This window comes from Carassius gibelio, chromosome A16 (assembly GCF_023724105.1).
Source record: "Carassius gibelio isolate Cgi1373 ecotype wild population from Czech Republic chromosome A16, carGib1.2-hapl.c, whole genome shotgun sequence".
In the NCBI taxonomy this organism is placed as follows: domain Eukaryota; kingdom Metazoa; phylum Chordata; class Actinopteri; order Cypriniformes; family Cyprinidae; genus Carassius; species Carassius gibelio.
Genome location: NC_068386.1, coordinates 24,939,686 through 24,950,264, shown reverse-complemented (window position 1 = coordinate 24,950,264; position 10,579 = coordinate 24,939,686). Strand labels below are relative to the sequence as shown.

General features: G+C 34.5%; 1 long non-coding RNA gene across 4 annotated transcripts; it reads left to right on the top strand.

Moving 5' to 3' along the window:
- The first annotated feature begins 775 nt into the window (after positions 1-775).
- LOC128030902 (uncharacterized) lies at positions 776-7,634 on the top strand. 4 transcript variants are annotated; one of them, XR_008187991.1, is made up of 7 exons: positions 776-1,043; positions 1,336-1,366; positions 1,510-1,617; positions 4,184-4,354; positions 4,498-4,623; positions 4,871-5,082; positions 7,219-7,634. It is a non-coding gene; the product is annotated as an uncharacterized LOC128030902 (long non-coding RNA). The 4 variants fall into 4 exon arrangements; XR_008187992.1 differs by having other exon boundaries at positions 776-1,366; positions 7,219-7,436; XR_008187993.1 differs by lacking the exons at positions 776-1,043; positions 1,336-1,366 and adding an exon at positions 1,717-1,767 and having other exon boundaries at positions 1,434-1,617.
- The last annotated feature ends 2,945 nt before the right edge of the window (positions 7,635-10,579 follow it).

Here is a 10,579-nt window from a genome sequence, read left to right as displayed (position 1 = left end):
ATTGGTTATGTATTTAATTATCTTTGATCCCTTTTTAATGTTTTTCCCCTTTGCTTCTTTTCTGTAAACAAACAAACAAATAAATAAAATGAGTACACCTACTAGATGTTACATGTTAGCATGTTAGCATTCATACAGCACATTTTATATATATATATATATATATATATATATATGCACTTAAAATGTGTAATTCTAAACTTAATTCTAACATTTTCATGAAGTGACAAATGCTTATTCCAATGCTTCTTTACAACAAAAAAAAGAAAGAAAGAAAAAAGAAAACTTTCCTTTGTCTCTATACATAAAAATAAAAGTGCTTAAGGAAAAATGCCACCACTTACTAGTGCTAATAGCAGCAATTACATTTACATTAACCGACCATTTGGGCTATAGCATTAATAGCTGATATTTACACCTAAAACATACAACAAAATATAATCCACTTGCTTGAATGAAAAAGACCCATACTTAATTTAGTAAAACTTTTTAAAAAAGATCGTTACACACATTCTAAAATCCATTTACTCTTCATGACTGATTTAACAATGGTTTTTCGCCATCAAAACAATGGGCTTTTCAAATGACTTAGGAACATGCTGTTATACAGCTGAGTCGTGTCTTGAATTTCAACTCGGTTAACCACTGCACATTTCACTTTATACTGTAGCAGTTAAAATCTAACAAACCCTTGGTGATTTTTCTGTTTTTGATCATATATATATATATATATATATATATATATATATATATATATATATATATATATATATCCCAGACAGCACATGTACGTCTGGCCGACGTCGGCCCAATATCTAAACGTCGGCCTCTATACCTAAAACATCTATAAAACATCGGCCTGGCGGAGGCCGATATAATTTGGTCAGTGCTCTGTTCTCCAGCTCATCAATCGTCGGCCCTGAGTTGGTTCAGGACCGCGGGCCGATGCCGCGCTTCTCTGTGTGCGCGTGCCCAGTATTCGTCTCTTTTAGCCACTCAGAGAGAGAGAAGAGGATAATCCCAGCGACATCTGTGGCTCTGAGGTAACGTTACGATTTCACTTCAGCTCAATTAGACAAAAAATACTACTTTGTTAATTCTGTGACACTGAAAAAGTACTAGTAATACAGTCTATGGGCAGCTGAAGAGTCTGGCTTATTTTCAAATAATGTTACCGTTAACTTTTTGAGCCAACGGTCACGGTAGCGATTTTTTTTTACATTAATGTTAACGCCTTAATGCGTTTTCAGAAGTTTCTCGGAGGGAAAATGTAAAAGCGGGTTATTAAAGAGAAGTCCTGACTGCTTTTTCACCGTGTTTTTCACTCTTTTACAGGCTTTCAGAAATAATCCGGTGAAATAATATGGTGAGCTATTGTTGCTGTTGCTTCTGAACTACAAAATGATTTTTAAATGTATTATTGAATGATTATTGAATGAGACTGTACTTTATAAATGTAATGTTTTAACTCTAGATGTTTGTTTGTGTGAATGCTGTGTGTGCGTTGAGTCCTGCGCGAGCGGGGAGCAGAGTTGCCATGGAAACGGGGCGTCAACACAAAAACCGTTACTGGCAAGCAGTAATCTCCGTCTCTCACTGCAGTTTACACTGTTTTGGGTAAGTTTAGTCGCTAAAATCTCACAAATATTACATACAAATGTTCCTGACACGTTTCTTGCTTGTTATTGACATGTTTCAATTACATTTATTTTATAGAAACGGTTTAGTTTCTTCGAAAAAGTCTGTTAGCATCTTAGCAGTTTTCAGGTAGGCTATATAGATTGAGCTCTTGTTGATGAAACTCTGGGCTTTTAATCAAATCTTCGTGTGTGTATGAGATATTTTGATGGCACTTTGAATGTTTTGCTGGTGATTTGTCAGTATGTTATTGGAAAAGGCTGATTTACTGAATCGATGACCAGTGGTGGACGAAGTACACAAATCAAGTACTTGAGTAAAAGTACAGATACATATGGTAAAATATTACTCCAGTAAAAGTAAAAGTACTCCTTTTTCAATTTTACTCAAGTGAAAGTACAAAAGTACTCAATTTTTTATGTACTTAAGTAAAAAAGTACGGCAAGATAGATGTTTGCAATTTTATATAGGCTACTTAATTTAATATTAGCACATTTTTTTTTATAATCCTACTGCTCAAAATACCTTGGATTTTTTCCAAAATAACCACTATATGAAGTCAAGATATTTTTGTTGTTGATATGGACTACGCTGATGAGAGTAATGTTCACTGTGAAGCTTACACTATGATGTACCTGAGAGAAAACAGAGATGACCATCTGATTTTCACCAGTAAGAAAAAAGTATTTTAAAGTTAGTTGTTTTACAGAACATCAAAGTTACAGTACAGACCAAAAGTTTGGACACACCTTCTCATTCAAAGAGTTTCCTTTATTTTCATGACTATGAAGATTGTAGAGTCACACTGAAGGCATCAAGGGCTATTTGACCAAGAAGGAGAGTGATGGGGTGCTGCTCCAGATGACCTGGCCTCCACAGTCACCGGACCTGAACCCAATCCAGATGGTTTAGGGGTGAGCTGGACCGCAGACTGAAGGCAAAAGGGCCAACAAGTGCTAAGCATCTCTCGGGGAACTCCTTCAAGACTGTTGGAAGACCATTTCAGGTGACTAGCTCTTGAAGCTCATCAAGAGAAAGCCAAAGTGTGCAAAGCAGTAATCAAAGCAAAAGCTGGCTACTTTGAAGAACCTACAATATGACATATTTTCAGCTTCACACTTTTTTGTTATGTATATAATTCCATATATAATTCCACATGTGTTAATTCATAGTTTTGATGCCTTCAGTGTGAATCTACTATTTTCATAGTCATGAAAATAAAGAAAACTCTGTGAATGAGAAGGTGTGTCCAAACTTTTGGTCTGTACTGTATGACTTGATAATAAGGCCTGAAGTTAGGAAGAACATTTTATGGAAAAAAATAATAAAACAAATTTCATAATGATTTTTTCCTTCTCAAAACACCCCTAGCCAAACGGGGTGCATCTCTTCCCACTGATAATTACTGTAGATACCATGTTCTGAACATCACATCCTTTCTTTTCTAACCAGATGTAATCTATATATATATATGTGTGTGTGTGTGTGTGTGTGTGTGTGTGTGTGTGTGTGTGGCTGAATAAAAATATTTGGACATTATAAAAATTACATCAACTTAGCACTAACAAGCTTGTTAGCTAGACAGTTAGCATCAGCTAACAATATTTATTTAACTTATTTTCAGTACGATGAACATTCATGTCTGTCTACTCGTCTAGTTAATCCAAACAATATACATATGTATAACGTTACTGTCGATAAACAATATAAAAACAGACGTAACATAGGACATTTTAATAAAACTGTTAACATTACGGCAGCGGTGAATTTGAACGTGCATTAGTTATTGTATTTAATCTGTGTTATTTTATGTTTTTTTGTTTTGTTTTGTTGTTGTTGTTTTTTACGTACAATTGATGTGTCTGCATCGTCTGCACTCGAGCATTTCAGTGGGCTTAAATAGATCACTCTTTACAACGGATTTAGTTCCCAAACAACTGACAGTTTTGACCTAAATATGATTTTCAGTTACAATAATTAATCCAAAATTTCGACATAACTTACTTTTAGCAACATCAGACGCACACGCGCTCACAAGATCTCCCGGTTCTTACTTCTGGAGACTCACACGAAACGGCTCATTTGAATCAGTGAGTGGTCGACTCCAGAACAGCTGCAATCGGATCATTCTAATTCGTAAACGAATCGTTTGGTGCGATTCGCGATCCGATTTAAAAGTATATTTTGAAAAGACTTAGTTCGTTCATGATGAATCAGACACCGCTTCTGCGTGTCGGAGCACGTGATATATTATAGGGAGTAACGATATGTTTTATGAAATGTAGTGAAGTAAAAAGTACGATTTTATGCTTTGGAATGTAGTGAAGTAAAAGTAAAAGTTGCTCAAAATAAAACTACTCTAGTAAAGTACAGATACTTGAAAAATGTACTTAAGTACAGTAACGAAGTAAAGCTACTCCGTTACTGTCCACCACTGTCGATGACGCCACTTACAGTGAGAGTGTAATCGGCTGAAATCAAGTTCACATTAGTTTCGATATTTCATTATAAATAGATATTAATACAAATTGTTCTGTGATTTCAGGAGGACAGAAAGAAACTCTACAGAACAGAAGTGAAGCTCCAAGATTTCAACATTTCTGAAGGGAGATTCTGACTTAGAAATACAGGTGACCTGAAGAAGCTCATGAAAAACATGAATATGCCTTTTTCAGAATACATTTCACCAATTTTAAGAAGTCCCTGACATCATAACGTAAGTCACACTCAACCTAAAACTAAAAATATAGATTGTGTTATTTTAAGATTATATTTTTAGTAGTAGAATATGTATATTACATGTTATTATAATTGTTATATATTATTCTGTCTTTTATCTCCATTTCACCTCTACTCTAGCTTGTTTCCTTCTAATGAACCTGGAACTGCAGAGTAAATATTGTTGACTCTGTGTCAGATTGCTTGTTTTGTTCCTGGACTCTTCAGTGATGATGAGCAGAGTCTGAGTGAACCTGCTGTCAGACAGTAAGTACCGTGAGGTTTCAGTCAGGGCCTTCAGTAAACAACTGTTAGATACCTGTACACATCTTACACATCTCTGTTACAGCTAACGCAGCCGAATGTGTAAAGGTGCGGTCACACTAGCCTTTGAACGTGCAAAATTATTTCGGACGCCGCTGCGAATATGAGCGGGAGCAAGATATAACGGTTTCCCCTTATCACAACATGGGTTAATCTGTGTACAATTGTTTAATTATGTCATCCTGGTTAGGGTTGGCCTGATTGACGATGTCATCGTCCATTGCCGATGGCTGATAGACATCACGATGCTGCGCCGGCAAACAGCATCATCAGCTCCAGTATCTCGCCCATGCATCTGTTGTCATGCGACAGAGAAGTCACGTTCTATAGACAGTTTCTATAGACAGTTGTGAACGTGCTGACAGCTGGTTGCCCAGGCTATGGATTAAAGGTAATACTGTTGTAAGTAGTGTTCATTTTCTCCTAAATACCGATCATTTCGCTTCATTAGACCTCAATGTATCACCAGTAGCCAACGGTATTGATTTGGTCCTTTTTTTTCTGGACATCCACACAGCACCACAGTATTATCAACTAGAGATCAACCGATAGTGGATTTTTCCAATACTGATAGCTTTTAAACCAATAGTTTTTAAAATGAATACTGAACAAAATGGATACTGAATGAGAGCAGCGGTCTGCGGTCGCGCTGTGGGTTCCCGGGTTTGTGTCCATTCTCGGACCATTCCATGTATTTCAACTGTAGAAAAGGTTGTTCTGAGCCGAAACTGACTTCTTTCATATTTGTCGACCAATATACAGAAAACTACATCAGTATATCATCATAAACACAAACGTTTTTGTCTTACATGAATGTAAACAGATGAGAAAGAAAACACACACGTACAGTATTTTTGTTTAAAGAGACAACAGCCTAATAAACGCGCTGTCTGTCATTCATGTTAATCAAAGAACAAAAGAAACAAAAGAAAATCATTCACTGATCTCGACTGAATATATTTGATAACTTTAATTGATTAATCTTTATTTTATTTATAAAAAGAAAACTATGCAGTGTTTTTTAAACTTTTAATTACAGTTTCTGTACCTGAAATTTTGTTTAGTTGTATTTAGGATATTGCTAATTGATTTGTTTGTTCATATCTTACTACTGACTGGTTACTTGTCTTTAACACTTTAATATTTTTATTAATTAATTGTTTTTGTTATGGTATTTTTTTTTTTTTTTAAGCACAGGCAAATTTCCTCTTGCAGTGTTTTGTAAGCTGCTGATTTTTGCTCATGTTATTCAGCTGTAACAGAATGCTTTGTAAAAAGACAGAAACATGTTTGACATCTAAATGTTTGACTTAATTTTTTTATATTGGATTTTTTATCTTATTGGAATCGAAACTAGGAATCGATAAGCTGCTATTTTAGAACAGTGCATGATTATCTAATCATGTGCAGCTTCTTTGAGAAGTCACAGTTATCACACACACCGGATGCGTCACATTCAATTCAAGCAGCGGTCTAAGCTGTTTATTTAATCACCAAACGGACATAAGTTTGCTTCAGGAATGAACTATGTGGCATATGTGTTTAAAGTTCAGTGTTAAAAAAAAAGAGCAAACGGAAAGAAAACGCGCAATCTGTATTACAGCTTTCTATATGAAGCATACAGACTGTATTAGAGCCACAGAAAGACGAACGTTTTGCTGTAAAATGCACAATACATAATTTATAGCCTAGGGTGAAGTCATTATGTAAATTTACAATGATTTGAGATTAATATAATGTTATTTAATAGAAAACTATGTGAACGGCTGCATCACGGGAAAAATATCTCCATGGATTTTGCAGATAACCGATAGTTCTACAAATCAACTATCGGTGCCGATTAACCAGCAAAACCAATGAATCGGTCGACCTCTGTTATAACAATGTGCATGATACAATACTCATCAAATAATAAAGAACTCTTTTCATGTCCCTTGACTCAGATTAAAAAGTAATCACGGCCAACAAAATAACTTGTGCTTGGTGTTAACTGTTAGCCACTCATAGCACTCGTAGTTGCAATCTTTGAAATGGTGCATAAAAATGTTGCTGGCCTTCAGTTTAGGTTTAGGTCTTCCTTTCTCAGTTGTAGGTCTTCATTTCTCAGTTATTCTCTTTTTTTCTGCAAAATAGCACTTTAAAAAAGCATTTTAGTAGATTTGCAACCAGGTCTGTAGGCTGTATTTTCTTTTCATTTAATTTCACTTTCGTACTTTGGAAATCCCTGACTAAAAGGGCAGTCTAACGCTGGGGTAGCACTGGGCACGTCTCTAGACCCAGAGGGTGTGCTGTCATTGAATGTCAAAATTTTGATTGGCTGATGATTCTGTCACTAATGCTTGTAACAAATCAGATGTGACTTCTTTCATCAAAAGGGTAGCACAATCTGTAGTGCTGGCCATAGACTTTTTGTAATGTAGGATATTCCAGGTCAACCTCAACTAAACTAATCACAAGCAATTTGTGAACATTACACAAATGTAAATGATAACTAAATAGTCTTTAAAAGCTTTTTTCACACAATTTTGTTTTTTATAGGGCCCACCGCTGCTGTCAGGCAACATCTCCAAGATGCTAGAAACTGCAGGACCAATAAGTACAATCTTGAACATACACAACTGTATCATAAGTTTGGGAAGGTATGGTTTTTTGTGTTTTTGAAAGTCTTTTATGGCAACCACAGTTTAATTTATGAAATGAATACAATTCACTACAATTTAAAATAATAGTTTTCTATTTGAATATATTTAGAGAAGTAATTTATTCCTGTGATGGTAAAGCTGTATTTTCAGCATCATTACTCCTGTCTTCAGTGTCACATGATCTTCAGAAATCATTCTTATATTCTGATTTGCTTCTGAAGAAACATTTCTGACTATTATCAGTGTTGAAAACCGCTGTGTTCCTTCATTTTTTCAGGATTCTTTGATGAATAAAAGTTTTAAAACAGTACAGTGTTTGAAACAGAAATGTCTATTTTAACTTTTGATAATTGATAAGACAGTGATAATAATTGAAAATATTTATTGAGCAGCAAATCAGAATGATTTCTGAAGGATCATGTGACACTGAAGACTGGAGTAATAAAAATTAGCTTAGATCACAGAAATAAATTACATTTCACAATATATTCACGTAGAAAACTGTTGTTAAATTGTAATATTTCACAATATTACAGTTTTTTTACTTGCTTTTGATCAAATAAAGGCAGCCTTGGTGAGCAGAAGAGACTTTTCTCAAAGACGTAAAAAGAAAATCGTACTGACCCCAAACATTTAACGGTAGTATAAATTACAAATATAATGTTCCACCTACTGAAATGTATATTCCATTCTAAAGAGATGCCTGTTCCACAAATATTACATTTACAGTGATCACGTGAAACACTGATCAATAAACTGATTTTTGAGAGCATTAGTGGCAGTGTGTCGATTTTTGTTTATTGATTGGTGAATTGGAAGTGGATGTGCGTTTATTAAACCTACTTGTGATTAAATCAGATATATATATATATATATATATATATATATATATATATATATATATATATATATATATATATATAGCAAAATAAGCTCAAATTGAGGCAGCAGCATCTATGGTGCATGGCCTGTAGTGAGTGACACCAACGCTCACAAAGACTACAGACGACAACTGTACATGAACACACAAAACATTGGACACACAAAACAAATATTATCCTTATTTTGACTATAAGGGTAAATTTGATGATTTTCAAACTGCTTTATTGTAACGTCTCTTATATCTGTAAATGAACAATATTTACTCTCTGAGTTATGTGGACCTACATGTCCCCTTTTATTTGTAAGCATCACTTTAAAAATGTTGAAAGATAATGTTAATGTTAACTGAATACCAAACTAGAGACATGTTTAGTAAGATTTTATCAGAAAATGTTTTTGAACTTTTATCATGCAATTTAAAACATTTTAATTGCTTAATTAGTATTGTTTGCCTGGTTTTATTTTGTGTTTATGTAACTCTTTTTAAAAAGTTCTTGGCATAAAGTTCGCATGCGATGCTGACAGCACTGAACACATGACTTTTTATTATGAACTAGATGGTCTTCCCAGTGAGTCTCAGTCATCTCTGGCTTTTTAAACTGTAACCTTGAAACATGCATTTCCTGTAAACCTACTTTGAAATAAGTATTGTCAAAAGGTGCTATACTCATACAACATTTAACCATGCAAGGACTGTAGTAATGGTTATTTTTGTTTTTACTATGGGTTTACTGCAAAAGCTGTAGTAAAATCATGGTGATTGTAGTAAAACTATGGTTGATTTTGTTTTTTCTATGGTTTTACTGCAAAAGCTGTAGTAAAATCATGGTTATTGTTCAAAAGACTACAAATAATCCCGAATTATACACTTTTGATCAAAGCATCTGGTAAATGTTATTGTATTTGTACATGTAATATGAAATAAATGAAAATATTAATAAAGTTGCGTCTGTTCTTGAGAGTGGTGTGTATTGTTTTATTATAAACCAGCGGCGGTAGCCGCGGGTGGTCCGTAACTATGAGCAAAACGCCGGTGAACCGCGTCCACGCAGAGCGGCCGGGATGTATCGTCTCAGCATCGGCCGGAGAGCATTTCCGATCAGAGGCCGACGTCGCCGAGACATCTTGCCTATTAGCAAACGCTCCCTGAGCGATTTCGTCCCGATGGAATTTTGTAGGTCGGCTCGACATCGGCACAACGTATGTGTGCTGTCTGGGATATATATATATATATGATCATTCTAAAATGCATTTATTTCGTTTCATATAGTTAATAAAAAATTCACACAAACATCTCCTTGTCTCCAGATATTACAAATATATAGATTTTCTTCCCAACACTTCAATAAGAAAAAGACTTTAGCTTTAAACACAATAGTGTCTATTTTCTATGTATTTTTTTTACACTATTTCGACCAAAAAATAATTCCAAAACGATTAATTGATTCAGTTCAGTAGTTTAAATTATTAGTTTCATTTATTAACAGAGACATGCTTAAACCTACTGGCGGTTCTAATCACACACACATAGTATCTTTTATTATTTAAATGATTTCAAATATCAGTATTCAACACTTTATGTTTAATATATCAAAACATTGTTTATGCATTTAAAACTGCAGGTTAAATGCATTAATGTCCTGCACTAAACCATGAATAAACCTCTTTCAAGTAATTTCTGTGCTGATTTCATTTATTTGATAACACAAATGTCACATTCTAATTCACTAATTAAATGCAAGATAAAAAAAAAAAAGCTTTAAAAAAATTACAAAAATGTCCATTTAATGTCAAAATAACTTTTAACTTATTGGAAAAGATTAATTTATGTCAATATGAACCAACCACACAAAATATAAAGACTATATAGATAATAACAGACTCAATAACATATTTATCACCATCAATAAAATCCCAGAAAATATCGAGATTATCGAATATTACAGACCACGTGCATGTACAGGTGTGCACATAATTTTTTCAGCCTGGTTATAAGAGAACCTGAAGATTTGTTTTGGTCCTCACACTGCATTGGTCCTCACACAATTCCACTCCTTGCGCCCCACTGCTCTGCATATTTTGCAGTTTCTCTTTGTTAACACACCTGTTTCAGATAATCAGCTCATGAGAAGTGAGCTCCGTGCATGAACTGTGTTCCTATTGTTCATAGCTCCCTATTCCCTTAGCAGGGGAAATCTGTTAAAGTTTACCTCACTTAGAACATTCACTGTGCTGCGCAACGATTTTACACATGGACAACTGTGACATCATACCTCTGTAAATCAATACAATTTAAATTCACATCTTGCACACTTCAATGCACTTTGATTGGAACATATACATTCGCTTCCAACTGGAATCATGGCGGAATATCC